General features: G+C 32.4%; 1 protein-coding gene across 1 annotated transcript in view; it reads right to left on the bottom strand.

Annotated features, from left to right (window-relative positions):
* Window positions 1–18,562, bottom strand: part of LOC140441240 (xaa-Pro aminopeptidase ApepP-like) — a 298,581-nt gene that overhangs the window by 239,230 nt on the left and 40,789 nt on the right. The gene's annotated exons all lie outside the window — the stretch shown is intronic.

Here is an 18,562-nt window from a genome sequence, read left to right as displayed (position 1 = left end):
AAACAAATTTTAAGACAGTTTCCACACCACCCCAGAGGTATGTCTTGTGGCGCGATACTTTTTTTAAATGGGTGTTCGCCAAGAGCCATATTGTCTTATTAAATAAAATGAACAAAACACTTGAAACAGTATAAAAGAAAACAAAATAAAATCCTATAAAACAAAATAAAATTCTATAAAAACAAAATAAAAATAATGTTTGATGTGTTTAAACACAAACACTATACACACTTACACTATGTTCTTCTCGTTTTTTTTTGTTTTTGGTTTTTTTTATGCTGATGTTCTTATTAAACTATTAGAAAATATTATTCGCTGTCTAAACCTTAAGATGCAGTGCTGCTATCGCTGTCATTATCTTCACCACCAGGTGTAATTATAATTGGCTCTAGTAAAACTTTGATATGAGTGTCAAGTTTCCACATACGATGTTCTTCTTTAATTATGTGGCCTATACATTTAGCCCATTTCGCTGGAGTTACATGGAGGATTGCTTGAATCAAAAGTTTCTTAATTTCGTTTAATTTGAACGTTTTGTTATTGCGTGCTACATGTCCTTTCACTTGCTCCCAGATAAGTTCAATGGGATTAAGTTCGCAATGATAAGGTGGTAGTCGCAGAACTTTGACACCATAATCTTTTGCAGTTTCATCTACAGCATATTTAAGATATTCAATTTTCCTTAACCGTGCAATGTCAAGGAGCTAAATTTTGAGCATTTATTCTTCGTATGCAATCCCCTTTTCTGTAAGCCATTCTTGAATCCTCCCTTTCAATTTCTTTAATAATCACCTGTTTTTTTCAACTCAAATTGAAGAAAACCATCATCAAGAAACCCTGTATCACTTCCTATATGGGTGACGATTAAACGCCGTCCCTTTCCTGATGGAGCTTTTAATCCTGTATATCAACCTTCTATAAATGCTTCGCGTTTACTTTTGACATTTAAATCTTGCCAAACTTTTCCAACTGTATGACCTTTTCCAACCTTGGTTAATCCAGGTTTCATCCAAATAACATATTTTGCGTCCAGTGCTGCGAATTTTGCGTATTTTTTCTAAATATTTTCTTCTCCGCACAATAATTTTATTTTTTTCTAATAGCATACTTTTTCTGTTGAGTTTTACATATCGAAAGTTCATTTCACGCATGGTCCTGGTTAAGACTCTACGAGATATCTTGGGTAAGAAGTCATCGTTTTCGAGCTCTTGAGAAATATTTTTCAGTGTTGGAATTTCATTCCGAAAATAAAATGAATGAATTTTTCGACGTATAATATTCCTTGTCTCGTCATCCAAAACAATGCTTTTCCTACCTCTAGTTTTACCTTTTTCTTGCTTTTTATTTTCCGATGTATTTTTAAGTACACGATAAATACAGCTAATGGATACTTTTGTTAAACTGCTACAAATGTCGACCGCTTGGCTAACATTTAATTCCATTTTTCTGCCGACAATTGCTTCATAAACGTTTCGTATTATTACCTTCTCTTCGGACGTTAACATTTTCCGTCTTCTTTGCAGTCTTCTCTTGGAACAACTCGGTTTTTCGTCTCCAATAAAACTCAAACCAAATAATCACAGAATATAACTAAACATTTACTATAAAACGACAAACTATAACACTCGTATTATCAATAACACGTTTTATCAACAACACAAACTTATCGCATAAAATACCCTACTCTCAGATACGCCAATGTAAATAACCTATTGTTGATGGGCACTCGCTCGACAAAAACTAGTTTGACGGTTTTCTGTGGATCTGAATTGAAACGGGGTTATGTCGCTAATTCCAAAGTTGCCAAACGATTGAAAAATATTGTTTTTAAATATCGATTTTTATTTTATAAATTTAAATATGTAACGAAACGGAACATATAAATAAAATTTATTTCATTACAATTTTGTGCTTAATTTTTACTATAGAAAAGATCAGGTTTTTTTGTATTTTTATGACGGTAATAATCGCTGCATGGAAGAATACAGGTTTTGTATGACCATAATTACTACTTGTGAACAAGAATTGGCTACACTGTTCGACAACTTCTGGTCAAGTCTACTATAGAGAAGCACAAATAAATATACTACTTTATATATTCTGTAATTTCTTACGAGGAAACGCAAATTGCAATCGAGAAAACAGGCAGTTTTCGAGGACCGCTGTGTACATTTAAATTTGAGGATATTCCGCGTTTAAACTATGATATCACTCTTCTAAATTGAGGGTTTCTACTTTAGTGAAGTGCAGTGCGGAAAGATGTAAATTCGGAATCCCGGAACTATTCTTAAAGTGCGGTGCCAAAGATATTATCCAATATCTAAAAGCAATAAACTATTTATACAAAATTTTAATTGTTACGCTATTCAATTATTGTTAATACTTTTTCTTTTTTTTTCGCTAATAGCCTTACAGGCTGATGCGAGTTTGCAATTAAAAAAAAATTTAAAATGAGAAGTGTATAAATATAATAAAAATTAAAATCTGATTTTATAATAACAACCTAAACTAAACCTAACGGAATTTTAAGTGGTTTCCTTCGTTTATCTAAATAACCGCAAAATTCGAGGATAATCCGAAATTGATCTACTAATTACAAGCTTTAATTTGACACATGCCTTGACTGTGAGTGACAGTTATGTCCACTTTAATATAAGTATAATATAATAAAAATTTAACCTTTAATAAAATGATCTGCAATCGCTGATAGAATATCAAACATTTTATGTAATTTTTATATTAAGCTCCATTACCCATTCAAACACAATATGCGCGGCTTTTTAGAATACTCATTTTAATCTTACGTAATCTGGGATATTATTATGATCTGTATCATTAGTCGTTCAAACAAAATATGTCGGCTTATACATTTTGCCATGTACATATTTTAATATTCTTTTGTTTGGATACAAGTCATGTCATCGGAGAATAATGAGTTTGGTGGCAGATGATCATGCTTTTACCTACCCTACCAACTTTGTTTTAAAATGTTTTATTAGCTAGTAATGAAATCAATTATTTTATCTGCCTCATAGGAAATTGTGGAAATATGTAAAGGGGCTAATATAAGTATAAATCCAGTGATTCAAGATATTTCCTACACATGCAATTGTTACATATTCTGCTAACAATTATTGAGATTTCATAGCCTTTAGACTGTTGTTTTAGTACATATATCGTGTATACCTTTCTTCTTCTTCACGTGCCAGCTTCTCGTAGAAGGTCGGTAATCATTATGGCCGTTGGCACTTTCAGTACCACTTGCAGTGAAGAGATCAGCAAAAATGCAGTTAAACTAAGCTCTCAAATTTTTTAACCAGATGTTGCGTCTTCGTTTACGACTTCTTCTGCCTTGTATTCTTTCTTGTATTGAGCAGCAGTTATAATTGCCGTTGAGGTCCACGTTGGGCGCCAGTTGTAACATTTATGTTTGATTATTAGGGGGTAGAAAGGGGAACTATAAGTCAGTAGGAGGCGTCGGATTCTTCATAAACAACCAGCTAGCAGGAAATCTAAAAACTGTCCAATCAGCATCCACTAGAGTTACATATGCCACGTTCAAGATAAATACTAGATATAATCTAAAAGTTATCCAAGTCTATGCTCCAACAACAGAATATACAGACGAGGAGATCGAAGTCTTTTATGATGATTTAAGCACAGCCATCACAAACAACCGTACACATTTTACAGTTATATGTGGAGACTTTAACGCCAAAATAGGAACAAAACTGGATCCAGCAGGAACTGCTCTTGGAAATTTTGGAAGTCAGGGACGGAACGACCGTGGCGACACTCTTTTAAACTTCTTACTTGAGAAAAACCTATTCCTAATGAACAGTTACTACTACAAGAAACCTCACCGCAGATGGACGTGGAAAAGCCCAGATGGGAAGACGACAAACGAGATTGATTACTTTATCACTGATAAAAGATACATATTTACAGATGTGACAGTGCTAAATAAATTTGCGAAATCAAGCGACCATCGTATGGTGAGAGCCACCATTGTGTTAAATACCAACTATGAACGACACAATATGATAAAAAAGAAGCAAATAAACATATGGACACATCCAAACAACGAACAAAATTTTGAAGATCATATCGGTAAATTCCTTCAAGAAAAATCATCAACAAATGATATTAACATCCTAAATGACATAATAGTAGAAGCAATAACAGAAGCTCAAAAGAAATGCTACAAAAAGCGTGAAGGAAGAAAAAATTAGTCTGGAAACACAGAAAAAAATGGAACAAAGAAGAATACTGAGAAGCGACGAAAACTCTAGTAACGACGATATAAATAAAATGAACAAGGAAGTATCAAGAGAAATCAGAAAAGACGTAAGAAAATACAAAGATGAGAAAATCATCAAAACTATTGAGGAAAATAAGAGTATGTAAATATTGAGACGCAAACTCACAATTGGAAATAAACAAATAGTCAAACTCAAGGATAGAAATGGCAACATCACATCAAACAGAGAACATTTGTTACAAATTGTGGAATCATTCTATGAGACATTATATAGCAACCAATCGACTCTAGATATAGTTGAATATCAGCAGAGGAAGGTTCAAAATCAGGGTTCCGAAGATATCCCAGAAATCTCCTTGGACGAAATTTACAAGGCTCTAAAAAAGATGAAGAATAATAAAGCTCCGGGGGAGGACGGTGTCGTCACGGAAGCGATAAAGATAGGAGGCTCAGTACTGATAACCAAAATTCAAAAGCTCTTTAATCTATGCCTATGGAATCAAAATATCCCAACAAAGTGGAATAATTCAATAACTGTACTCTTACACAAGAAGGAAGATATAGCAGACCTGGAGAGATACAGACCAATTAGTCTCCTTAACCATCTTTATAAATTATACACCCGAATAATAACGAACAGATTAGAGACAAAGCTGGATTTTTACCAACCTCGGGAACAAGCCGGTTTCCGCCCTAATTACGGCACAAACGATCACCTGCAGTGCCTAAAAACCCTGATAGAAAAAACTAACGAATATAACCGTCCCTGGCACTGATATTTGTAGACTTTAAAAAGGCGTTTGATACAGTGGAATTACCGTCCATCTTAAGAGCACTACAAGATTGCAGAGTCGACCACAGATATTGTAATATAGTTAAAAATATATATGAAAATGCCACAACAACCATAAAACTACATTCAGCAACTAATAAAATAAAGATAAAAAGGGGAGTCAGGCAAGGTGATACCATGTCACCAAAGCTGTTCATTACCGTTCTTGAGTATGCATTTAAAAGACTAACATGGCAACCGAAAGGAATATCCATCGATGGAGAAAGATTAAACCATCTTAGTTTTGCGGACGATATCGTGCTTCTGTCAGATAATCTGGGAGAGATCAAAGATATGCTCCAATAACTGAATGACATACTACAAGAAACTAGGCTGGAGATAAATTTCGAGACCAAACCAAAATGATGACCAATGTGGTTCCCAGCGAAGAGATACAGATCAATAACAACAAGGTAGAATTAATCGATAAATACACATACTTGGGTCATGAAATCAGAATAACCAGAGACAACCAAACCTGCGAGCTAAATAGACGAATCACGTTGGGATGGGCGGCATATGGAAGGATGAGAGACATTTTTAAAACAAATACACCAATATCTTTTTAAAAGAAATAATTATTTTAAACTCCTAGTTTAAGAAAAAAATTACATATATTTTTATTGTACATAAACAGTTATTACAAAAAATATCTAAATTTATCTACAAACATTACATTGAGTTAAACTTTCTAACAAAACAGAATTAAAACGATGGTTATGTACCAAATGGCAGAAAGGATGAACTAACTGTCATATGTCGAAATAAAACTACTTAACTTTTCTGAATTATTAATTAATTATTGAAGGTTACTTTTATTTAAAAGAAAATAAAATATGACAATTAGTTAATATAGGGTTTGTTTTGTATAAAACTTAAGAGGTCGCTGGTTAAATGATAATAGATAAATAATTATAAAGATAAAAATGTAATATTTTGTTTGTAAATCAGTTAGCGAAAAATAGCAAATATAACTGTCAATAAATTAGGAAAATAACTGGTCTTACTCATTATTGATGTTTGTACAAAGAATATAGACTTACCCTTTGAAATATTGGAGTCGTTGCCAAGGAAATCTCGTTGGTACCGCGTCGGGGCGCCCGCCGACGCTCGATGGTGAAAACCTATAACACACTAGGTCCGTTTGGTTCGCTGTCTTGAGATGAAGTGTTTTGAGATTGCAGGTCAGAAAAGAATCTTTTGGCCGTTGGGTGGAAGAGGGTACATCAATAAATCACCCTATTGTATTGTGATTTTGAATGCAATAATTTAAGTTAATTGTGACCGTACACTTGTGGGTATTAGCGACACAAGACAAAAATAACAAAGGAAGTCAAATTCTCCGTACTTAAAACATAATAAATGAGACAACCAGTTTAGCAATTTTACAGGAAGCAATATATTTTACCAACGTCGTTAGAACAGTATTGAATTAGATAATATTACAGTACCGTAACAGAAAAATATTAAATGTAAAAATATGAAAACAAATAGTATATACTTTCCCAAACAGGGTTGAAAGGCAAACATCAAGCACATAAAATTTTTATGTTTATGACATTCTCAACACATTGTTGGATAGGCCAAAATAGACGAAATGTCCCTGAAGATGTTCTGGAAAGGGAAAGTACTTGGGCAAGATTTAATTAATAAACTGTGCTCGATATTTGCCTTTCATTTGATCAAAAATCTTATTCTATTAACGATGAATGTTTATTAGAAAAATTTAACAAAACTACTTGCTTCACTGGGACAAATCCTGGGAGAAATCAAATCAATTACCAAAACTGGACTTCAGGTTATCCTGAATGATAACAATATCTGACCCTTCGAATTCGGCTGTTTATTTGCCACTTAAAACTATGGCGGCTTACTTAGCCCTCAGGATGCTGTTATCAAATCCCTTGACACAGGATACAGCTTACAACAAAACGGTAATTAACTCACTTTACAAAGATTGCCACATGGCATGTTGAGGTCAAATCACCTTCTTCTCACCAAAACTCATGGATTAAGGGAAAATTTTGCCGGTTTTGGAAACTCTACGAAAACGATGTTTCTCCGTTCAGATCCTAAATTGTTTTCCATCACTCATTTTGTCAAGCTCGTACTTACTCGTACCAGATTTTACTCGCAGCCTATTGGATCTCTCTTCTGCGATGCCTTGGATTCGAAATTGAACCCTAAAGCACCGGGTTTTTAAATTTTTGTGGGAACTTATTTAAATTAAAACGCAATTAAGGCGAGGTCAAATTTGATAACTTCGCCGTTAATATTTTTTTCAGATGATTCGGCAAATACATTTTTAAGTAAACAGCATCAGCCAGGGGCGTATCAAATAAATTTTATATATTTGATATTTAAACAAAAAATGCATGCTACAGGCGTCTATTAACTGGTAGGCAAAGTAGCCTAATGTTTTCGAGCAGGGAAAAAGTGTGCTCATTTTTAGGTGAAATCTTATAAGATCGATTTCGTGTCATTACATTAATAATACTAATCATGATTGTTATCTAATTTAAAGAGTTTTAAACCTATTTCAACAGCTAGCTTCAACTACTTTTTAAAATGTAAGTATTTTCCACATTTTTAAACATTTAACTATCAAAATTTTACCTATTTTTGTGTCATTTTAAAGTGGAAATATATTTTCAGGTTTTACTGATGATGGTTCGACTGGATCCAAAACGTTTTGAAAAAATTGTAATTCTTTTGGATAAATTTTATTTATTTTTTAATAAAATAAGATATCCCATTATACACTAAATGTCGTTATTCTCTGTAAGTTTTTTTCTTTCTTTAATGTTTAAGTTTCCAACCCATAAACTAATAAGGAGAACACGCATCTCAGAAGTCTTTTAAAATATATATTTACATGAACTATAGAAGTAATCCCGAAAAGTTTTTGCAACTAGTTTCTTTCTTCGCTGATAACAACTAGTTCTTAGTACAGTCCACCTTTTGTTTTAAAAATATATATATTTAGGGATTCTACAGTATTCACTGCCTTCCCTCGCTCAACCGTTTCCATCTCTCTCTGTTGTTCCATTCTCCATCGTTTAGTCCTCTCTTACTCATGGCGTCGTCTACTTTGTTCCTCCAGGATTTTCGGGGTCGTCCTCTTTTCCTCCTTCCTATGGGGCTCCATTCGGTTATTCTTTTTATCCATCTGCTGTCGCTAGCTCTTCTTACATGTCCATACCACTTTAGTCTTTTTTGTTCTATATATGTTAGTATGTCTGTTTCTATTGATGTTCTTTGCTTTATTTCGTCATTACTTCTCCTATCCATTCTTGTTACTCTGCAGCATCTTCGCAGGCATTCCATCTCTGTTGCTATTATCTTACTGCTGTTTTTCTTGTTTATGATCCAATTTTCGGCCCCATATGTCATAATACTTCGCACTAATGTTTTATAATGTTTTAAAAATACCTTCCTTAAATCCCTTTCAACAATGTTAAAATGCACCAAGCTACCCTACTATACACGTTCCTACTCCTGGGAGTATGGTAGTCTTGTGCAGTGTGGATCTAATTTATCGTCATCTTTCGCAGATTATCTCGCCATCATGTAGGTAGCCTTCTTCTGTTTTGTGAATCTGTCCATTCAGTTCGGTATACTTGCGTGTCCACCTTTCATCCTTCATCCTTGCTACGTGACCAATCGATCTCCATTACATTCTGCAAGCTCTTTTTCGTAGATCTTCGTTTTTGATTTTGTCTTTGATTGCTACTCCTATCATTGAACGCTCCTTCCTTCTGTGCCATTCTTAGTTTTAAGGCATTACTTTTTGTTAAAGATGGTATTTCCGTAGGTCATTACTGGCACTAGCACTGAAACGCACTGATAGAAAACTTTCCGCTTCAGATTAACGGGATGTTACCATCTTTAAATAATAGTTAAGAGCTCCATGGGCTGCCAATTCATGTGCTATCCTTGATACCTCACCTCACAAGTCGGTAGTCGCTTTTACATGTTTTTGAAAATGTTCAAAAAATTTGATAAAATTAGAAGCGGTCATCCATCTACTTTCATAAACTACGCTGGTGGTCCCTGGTGGGCTATTATCAATCATGCGATCTTGCCAAAGTTTTCGAGCGAAAACCATAAAGACGGTATATGGTTTCAACTAGTTGTTTTAAGCTTTAAAATTTTTCACCTCGAAGCAGCGTCCAATTTAAATTGCTAGAGGTCCTTCCTGTTGTTTTGTCTGTCCATGTGTCCTAGGAGATTTATGTAAGTACACCTTTGTTTTATTTTTGTAGTTGTCCCAATCCAATCCCCTTGTCATTCACTTATCCATGACCCAGCTCTCCAAACAAACCCTGAGTGCCGTTCGCACAGTTTCGTTTATTTTGCTTGCCCTATCTCCACCCCAGTAGTTTCTGTCCCCAGTTTTCAAACCCCCTATAATTATACCCTATGTGGTAGGCAAAATATTTCGTTACAATATTATGGAAACCGTTTGAATAAAAATACATAATAGTGATACTAAAATTATGTTTTCATGTTAAATATCTTCACTATTTTGGATAATTTCTTCTGTTCTGCGTATGCCCGTACTTAGCAATAACGATTTTGAAACCAAACTTCCCTAGCTTTAATAAAAATCTCCTTACATACTTTCCCATCTTAAAACCGTTTATTACGTTTAATTAAAGTATCAACAACCGTAGCAGTGCCCAACTTCATTTGGACTTTGAAAAAACTATTTTGTTGCGCAGTTAATTGTCCCTTCAGTTGTTGTATTTTGATCTTTATTAACGCAGAACTAAGTAAATAATCTTCTTTATGGTTTTTATGAAATGCTGGAAAATATCTTTCAACGTTTGCCTTCTTACGCAAAGCATCTGTTATATTACATATAAAACACACATTTATTTTTCACCAAAGAAACAATATTTTTGTTTATTATCATAATTGGCTCGTACAATCCCCGCAGAGAAGTCACCATACCCGTGGATTCTTAGCAACTGTCTTTCACGTTCTGACCCTTAGAATCTTAAGGTCTTCTTCTACAGTACCAATCCATCTTCTACGTGGTCGTCCTCTACTTATCTTGTCCTCTCTTGATTTGAGAATGTCAATATATTCTGCCCTCTGGATTAGAGATTATCTCTCGTCGTTTTGGAATAAAGTCCATGTTTTAGTTGTTGTAAACCCGTTGTATTAAAACCTGCCTTATTAAGGTCTAATAAATATTGAGCTTTACTGCACATTTTAGGTTTTTATTTCTCAAATGTTTCTGAAGACCATGAAGAGTTAGTTCTGTCTGATATTGGTATGGCTCTTTTTAATTTGTCGCTTGTCTTGATTGTTGTGTTCACTATTGATCCAAGATATGTGAATTCTTTGACTTGCTTAAAGGTGTAGTTGGTAATTTGGATTCTTTCTTGAACATTTTAAGCAGATTGTGTTTTAAGTAACCAACATATTTGGCTTTTCCCTTGTTTACGCAGGTTAATTCACTTCCCGCATTCGTAAACTTTGTAAAACACTGCGCTTAACGATATCATTAGCGAATGCGAGAATTTGTGTCGATCTATTGAATATAGTTTTATCCAATCTAATCTGTCTGACTGACTTTTCCAAGGCAATATTAAACAGAAGGTATATCAGCGCTTCTTCCTATCGTAGACCAGTATTAATATTAAGGAACGTAGAGTTTTCTCCACAAATTCAAACGCACGAACTTACATTTTGCATTATTAATTTTGTCAATTAAACTAACTTATGTAGGTGGACCTAAGTCTATCATTGCATTATGTAGTGCAGTTTTTTTAACACTCTCATGTCAGTTTGCCCACTGTTTTGAAGTCGGCAAAGAGATGGTGTGTATCTTATATTCTAGAGATTTTTCTTAAATTTTCCCATGTGCGTGTATTTGGTGTGTAGTAGCTTGCCGGCAGTAAATCCGCATTGGTAATACCCAACAATATATTTTTAAGATATTGTTTGCAAAGAGTTTAAGTGTCTCAAATAGTACATTGAAGAATATTTTATATACAGATATTAACAGAGTAATGCCTCTATAGTTCTTGCATTTAAGTTGATCATTCTTTTTTATGCAGCGGTACTTTTAGCCTCTCCGCTGGTATCAATTCATGTTGTCATATAAGTACTATTAGCTTATGGATTGCTGCCAAAAGATGGCCTTTACATTTCAGAACAGATTTCGTCGATTCCTGGATCTTTATTCTTTTTAAGTTTTTAGATGGCATTTAACACTTCTTCTCTTGTTGATGCTTCAATGTGTAGTTGCTAATGTAGGTTTAGTTGATTTTCCAAGTTTACGCCTGATCGCCTGTCGAAATGATCGTTGAAATATTATGTCCGTATAATAAGAATTGAGTTTGTATTAGGTATGTAAAATTTCACCATTAATATCTCAACATATTTTTAGTCTTGTTTTATTTTTAATAAATTAACTTTGTAACTTTGCTGTTCATATTAGTCTTCATACTTCATTTAAGTCAACGGATACGCTTTTCCCTTCTTCTGAGGCATCTATAACTTTTTTCTTTTCTTCTTGTGCAACCTACTTCAGAAGTTTATTCATATACTGCGTTTTTTTCTGTTTTTTAATATCACACTTATTATCAAACCACTCACTTCTTTTTTCTGCCCTGCTTCTACTCAATATTTCAACCAATTTCTGCAATTTAATATCTCGTATTTTATTCATAGCTGGTTAATATCTTCTTCTTCTTCTACATGTCCTGTCCTTATTTTATCTTCTATTTGCTACATCAATACACTTTCTATGTCTGGATCTTTTAGTTTGTGAAATTTATTTTGCCTCTCCTTTATCTACTTTTTTTAATTGGATAATTTGTCTTTAAACCTTTCTTTAAGCGTTAACCAAATAGTGACAACTATTTATGTTCTTACATATAAAAGATCTAACATCTAAAAGGTTGGAACAGTGTCTTACATCGATGACTATTATGATCTATTTGATTAATCGTTTTATTATCAGAAGATTACCAAGTTTCCTTATTTATGTCTTTGGGGGGGTATCGTGTTCCACCTATTATCATATTCTTAATTATAGCAAAGCTTATGTGCCTCGTAGAACATGTATTTTTTATCATCCTCTTTTTCTTCGGTTGAAGTGATACGTGAATACTTTCACACGATTCCTGAGCCATGGATATCTGCCATGGCTTTATACATTTCTTGTATGAGCAGAGGTTTAGATCCAGGACCATAAAGGCTTCTTATATTCCGCGTGCAAATTTTCAAATAATTGTCTTTATTTAGTTTTGCGAATTCGTCGTAGGTTCAACACTCCGGCTTCTTTCCTTGTAGCTTTCATAACATGAGATTTTTACAGAGTTGGATGGTTAACCCAACGTCAAGTCCCCTTTCGGAAGACCATTTCACCCACTCTCGTCAGTTCCCGACACAACTTTTATCCAGGTTGACTACCGGATCTTCAGTTGGGTTGCTCGATTTCACTAACTTAACTTCAATTAAATTAACTAATATACTTGTTACTAAATACAAGTGAAGTACTCAAACATGGAGTACCAAGTGAATTGAGGTCAGGGGCTGCAACTTTATTGTATTACAATGATTTAGCGTCATTTTATGCGATTAGCATTTATATGCGCATGCGTAGCCACCAAAATTAATTTAAAAGTTAACACTTATTTGAATTGTTCATTGGGATAAATACAAATAGTATGGGTTTGTTACACAGATAGTCTATCATTGTAATAATAAATTAGGGAATTAAGATTTTCGTTTTATTAAAATTTGTTATGTGAAAGAGATTTGTTCAACTGTCCATGTTTGTTGGATACACATTTAAAAGGTTGAATAGTATGGAATTACCCATTACTGTAAGAGATAGTTCGTGCAAAGTTGGAACTAGTTTTCTTCCAAACATTTTACAAAACATTTGCAACGTAATTCTGCAAATTCTGGACATAATTGAGGATGTATTGACATGGATATATGAAAATGTATTTACCTTACACTATCAGCTAAGAATATGGAATTAACTATTAAATGGTATTATGCAGTATTAAGTAATTAATTATTAGAATTTCTTTATGTGTTTTAAAGATGTATCCGACATAGAATTCAAAACTTCTTTTGATTCAACCCGGTACTTTCTTTATTTCGACATTTTCCTTCCAATTTTCATCAAAACATTCCCGGCACGATTCATTAATTTAGTAAATATCTCCACAGCTGCGATGATCTAAACGAAGTAATTGACCTATTGTAGTATATTTTCATTGCAAGCGTCCTAAATTTTCGAGAGCAGTAGGTAAGTAGGTTAGTCTAGTAGAGTGGATATGGGTTGGTTAAACACAGGAACTGGAGCTGCGCCCATAAAAGAGACGCTCCCTTATTGCGTCGTTTACTGAAGGAAATCAGCTTTATTCGGTGCAAAAATGCAAAATGAACACGCAAAAATTCCAATTCTGTTTATTACATAAATAAGAAAAATGGGGTCATGGAAAATAGCGTAGAATTTTTGACATAAAATGAACTGCGATGGCAGTTCTAGTGGAATAGAAATGTGTCCAAATACTTTTTTTATTTTAAAATTATATTACACATTTTTTAAGTTACAGAAAATTGTTATGTTTATTTCCAAAAAAAAGATTATAAAATAAATAATTGTACTTTAAACTGACGAAAACAGTCTAACTTTTATTACTTACACAAAGAAATTTGGAAGTATCTGACTACAACTTTTTTAGTCAAAGTAATAGAATGACGTACGTAGATGACTTACGTAGATGAAAGTTCTGATAGTTAAGTTTTTTTATACATAGTCATTTACATATTTGTAAGAGTTCCAGTGATTTTTTAACCAAATTTTGGCTAAATAAACTGTCCAGTCCGAAAAGTGAAACATTTGGTTAGGAATTCTGCCTTTCCCTCTCCGAGTCTGCCTTCAATATGCCACTTCCTGGTAAGGCCAAAAAATGTCGTAGTGTAAAATGTTTCTGGGTGTTTAACTTCTCCTATAAATTGATCAATATTTCCAACTAGTTCCGTACCTTTTGTTGTTCAGCAGCAATATAATTTTACGTATTTTGAGAATAGGTCCACATTACTAAAATATTTTTATTCCTGCCTCTTTTTTTTTTAAACTGATCACACACATTTATTTCATAATAATTCTCCTGTTCTATTTTATCGAAAAACCATTTCTTCTATCTCTTCACTTGCATATTCGGTTTTAAATTTCTTTATTTCTTCCAAATCCTCCTGTTCGACATTCTTTAAATTTATTTCCACTACTTTTTCTTGTGTTCTTCTGTTCCATTTTTATTATATTTGACTCCTTAAAATTCATTCAAATTTACCTTTTTCGGTGCAACCAAGTATTTTTATTCAAATGCTCCTCTGTTCTCTCATTTTTATTATCTCAAGGTTTTTTATTCGTGTCAATCTTCTCCGATGCCACACTTATATCATTTTCCCTTTTCTGTACTTCTACTAGGTTCACGCTTTCTTGCGTTTTGTTGTCTTCATTCTCTCCCAAAAATTTTCCTTTTCTCCTAACCATATCCCTGTCAATTTGAACATATTTTTCTGTAAAATTTGTATTAGTCTTTCTATCCTCCAATTCGTCTGCTCCCACAACCATATCATATTTCGAAGATTCCGAAGATTGATAATAGACACCCTTTATAACGCTAGCGCTAGTGTGGCTTTGAGATTATACCAGGGTAGTTAGCTATCTTTTTGGCCTACGGTATACAAGGAAGGTAACAGGGCCAGTGCTACGCTTCAACCGCCTAATATTACCCCAGAACATCAGTGCAGTTTACCGTGACTTTTAATACAACGGAAAGTTTTCTGAGAATTCCGTTAATCGTTTAGAGGTGTAAGTTGATTGAATGTACTGTACAAAGTCAACTTCACAAAAAGGTTAGCTTGATACATACTAAGGAAGCAAGTCACACACTAAGGCAGCGGTTTACATATATTATGTAAACTGTAAAAAAACTGTACGTAGGTAAATCAGCTTTTACTATTTCAAATCTAAATCTGAGATATCTAATAATATACTAGTACATATTTTTGTTGCAGTGACATTAAAAAATTATGACATTTACAGCCACAATAACATCGTAAATAAATTTAAAGTGTTTGAAAGGCATAAATTCAAGTGGTGGTCTGAATATGCGGTATTACTTCTTTACATAAATTCCATTGTAAATGTCACAAGAAAATGTATCGTAAATTTACGAACTTGTAATTCGACAATTTAGAAAATAAACTAAAGCGCCAGTAAAAACACAAGCTGCAATCTATTATTATTTTTTTGTAATATGACGAACTTGACCGAGCATTATCCAAAAATATGATTTTTATCTAAAAATAAATATTCGAATATTAATTTAGAAATACCTAAATGTAAGGTTTTATAAATGAGGTCATACAATAAACGAATTTGAAGTTATGACTCAAAACATGATGTGGTATTCCATGTAATGTTGGAGTCGCCAATTTAAAAATAGATGCTAGTTTCTAAAAATATATGTTATTACTATCATTTGTATACAAAATATAGTTAAAAATTTATTAAACGATTTAATTTGTTTCTATATTGCTTTTAAAATAAATACTTACAAAATTTTTATTATGTATGTATAATGTATATATATATATATATATATATATATATATATATATATATATATATATATATATATATATATATATATATATATATATGTGCATTTGTATCCTTTTTGCCTCCGTATATACAACAGACGTCCCTCGCTCCACCAAAACTAGATGTAGTGTGTGCACATATAATGCATCATTAACCTTATTTTGATGTATATTATAAAGGCAAAGAAAGAGGGGTAATTATTTATTAACCTAATTTTATACAATTATTTTATTTGTGTAGTTCTTGTTTGCCTCCATACAGTGAACATACTCTATGGACTCATTTGCATATTTTATATGATGTTGCAAGTGCGGGTCCACCTCCGTAGATGTTGCCAAATTGATCGTGTTATTATAGTGATCGCGAAATATGATTCATACTTCTTATACTTAACTCTTTCGTATTTCTAGATTGAAATTTATTTGCCCTTTTTCATTTAGTCTTTTTATTATGTACTGTACAGTTATTAGGTTTCTGTTCTGTTTTTGTTGTATTTTACCTTGTCTGATATTTTTTAATAGTATTGGTATTGATAAAGATTATTAAACCTATTTTAGAAATTCGTTTTGCTTTGTGTATAAATACATGTGGTTGTGGTATACATGATCTATTCTGACTTTTATAAATATGTCAGAACTGCCAGGATTAAAAAGGTAAGTTTAAAAATATCTAATTTTAATTTAGACTATAATTTCAATTATTATTACATTATTGTCTTCAGTAAATCAAACAATGATGTTATGGCCAAGGTACCTCGAACAAGAGGGAGGATTTTATTGGAACTTGCTAACGAGTTACAGGCAAATAAAGAAGGTGAGTTATTTTTTTCCAAAAAATTAATAAACGCGGCCAACAATCCCAATCATTTTAACATTAACAGTGTAAACATTTTTCCAAAAATATAATTAGTTTTCTACTTCTTTTATGTTTAGTTAATTAGTATGCCTTTGTAGTACAGTATTTTAATCAACGGTACAATTTATACAGTGGCTCACAGTAAATATGATCATTCGTTTAAAATATGTTTATTGCGAAAAATATCTACATTTAAAATTAATAAATTCAATGTTGCAACACAACTTTTAACATAAATAATATGAAAATAAATTAAACAAAAGTCTTCCAACTAAAGAAATTTTAAAAAATTAGTGTGGGTATTTGTTAATACTAATGCTCACAATAAAAATCGCCAATCTCCACTTCATTACCATAATTTAACAGTAGGTAAAATTTTTATAAACGTCTTGTTAGTACTTGGGAGATAATACCTCCTTTGAGCTCGGTTGGAATTGATTTCACTAATTTTTTACAATAATTAGGACTAATTTTACTCCATTTTTCTAGAAGAGAAGTTTTAAGATCTTCTTTATTGTGAATATCATGTTTACGGATCTGAACTCAATAAGGAAAACTAAATTACAGAAACAAATTACTAATTGCATTTAAGTCAGCTGATTATTTCGGTGTTTGAATTACCTTCCGTCAATTACATAATAGCCATTATTTAACAATTTGTGCGGAAGCTTTGAATTGTTATCATTGTAGAAGACAAAAGTATCTACAATACCTAACTTCTCAACGCTTTTATTTAAATTTGTTTTCAATCTAGTATGATAAAATTTGCTTTCGTCAAGAAAGAGCACATGTTTGAAGAAGGAAAATCTTTTGCAAGATGGTTCTTGGTAAATTCTGTTAATTTTTGCGTTATTTTGACTGTCGTAAGATTAGGTACTTACTAGCTATTCTATTATGAAAGTTATTCTTTCGTAATATCCGTTGTATGTTTTATCTTGTTACAGCACTTTTGTACTTCAATAGTACGCAGTTCTTGAACCATTTTTTATTTTTATAAAAATACATCGTTCTTCTCTTATACTTAACGTTTTCGTATTTCTAGCTTAAAATTTATTTGCGACGCTGGTTTTTTGTTTCCATTTTTTTATTATGTTGCACAGTTGTTCGGCTTCTATCCTCTTCTAAACATTCATATTTAATGATGACGTCTACACTATTTGCAGTTATAAAACACTTTTAATTACTAACTACAAAACAAATAAATGAAATAGTATCAACTAAACCTCTTTTGTTTAGGGGAATTCCCCGATATTCGGATTATGACGATGTTTGTTAGTATGTATTAGAATTAACAAATATTTTATTTTTTAAATTTAGTGTAGTCGAAATGACTTTTTGTTCCTTTTCATATTATTTACGTTAAAAGCTGTGTTCCAACATCGAGTTTATTAATTTTTTAATGTTCTTATTGTACGTACTATATTTTTTACAATAAATATATAATGAACGAATGACGACATTTATTTATCTTAACGATATCTATATTATTGACGAAGTTACCCTCGCAAACACAATAATAATTATTAGTTTTGAATATTTCAAGACTGTAGTAAATGACTGAGTTAAAATACGTTAATATTTTTGGATGTAGATACGAATACCATTATTATAAGTCAACATCAAGAGCCCGAGCCGGAATATTCTGCTGATAGAAAAAATAATGTGCTGGTAAGATTGTTAAAATTCCTTATTTTGCAATAATGTTATACAGTATTGTACAAATATAAGGAATAAATTCGTTATTTCTTAAGCCGGCGAATTATGATAGTAGGAGTCGTATAATATCTCATTTGCAAGGTAATTAAGTTCTCTATTCTGTGATATAAACATCAACATAATGATTTATACAGGATGTCCAATTTTTTTTTAATTAAATTAATTTGGACACCCTGTACAAATAATTATGATAATGTTTATACTACTCGATAAAGAATTGAATAACCATTGCAACTGAGTTAGCACA

This window comes from Diabrotica undecimpunctata, chromosome 5 (genome assembly GCF_040954645.1).
Source record: "Diabrotica undecimpunctata isolate CICGRU chromosome 5, icDiaUnde3, whole genome shotgun sequence".
NCBI classification, from domain to species: domain Eukaryota; kingdom Metazoa; phylum Arthropoda; class Insecta; order Coleoptera; family Chrysomelidae; genus Diabrotica; species Diabrotica undecimpunctata.
Note: the sequence above shows the minus strand (reverse complement) of the source record. Positions and strands in the feature narration are given on the sequence as shown.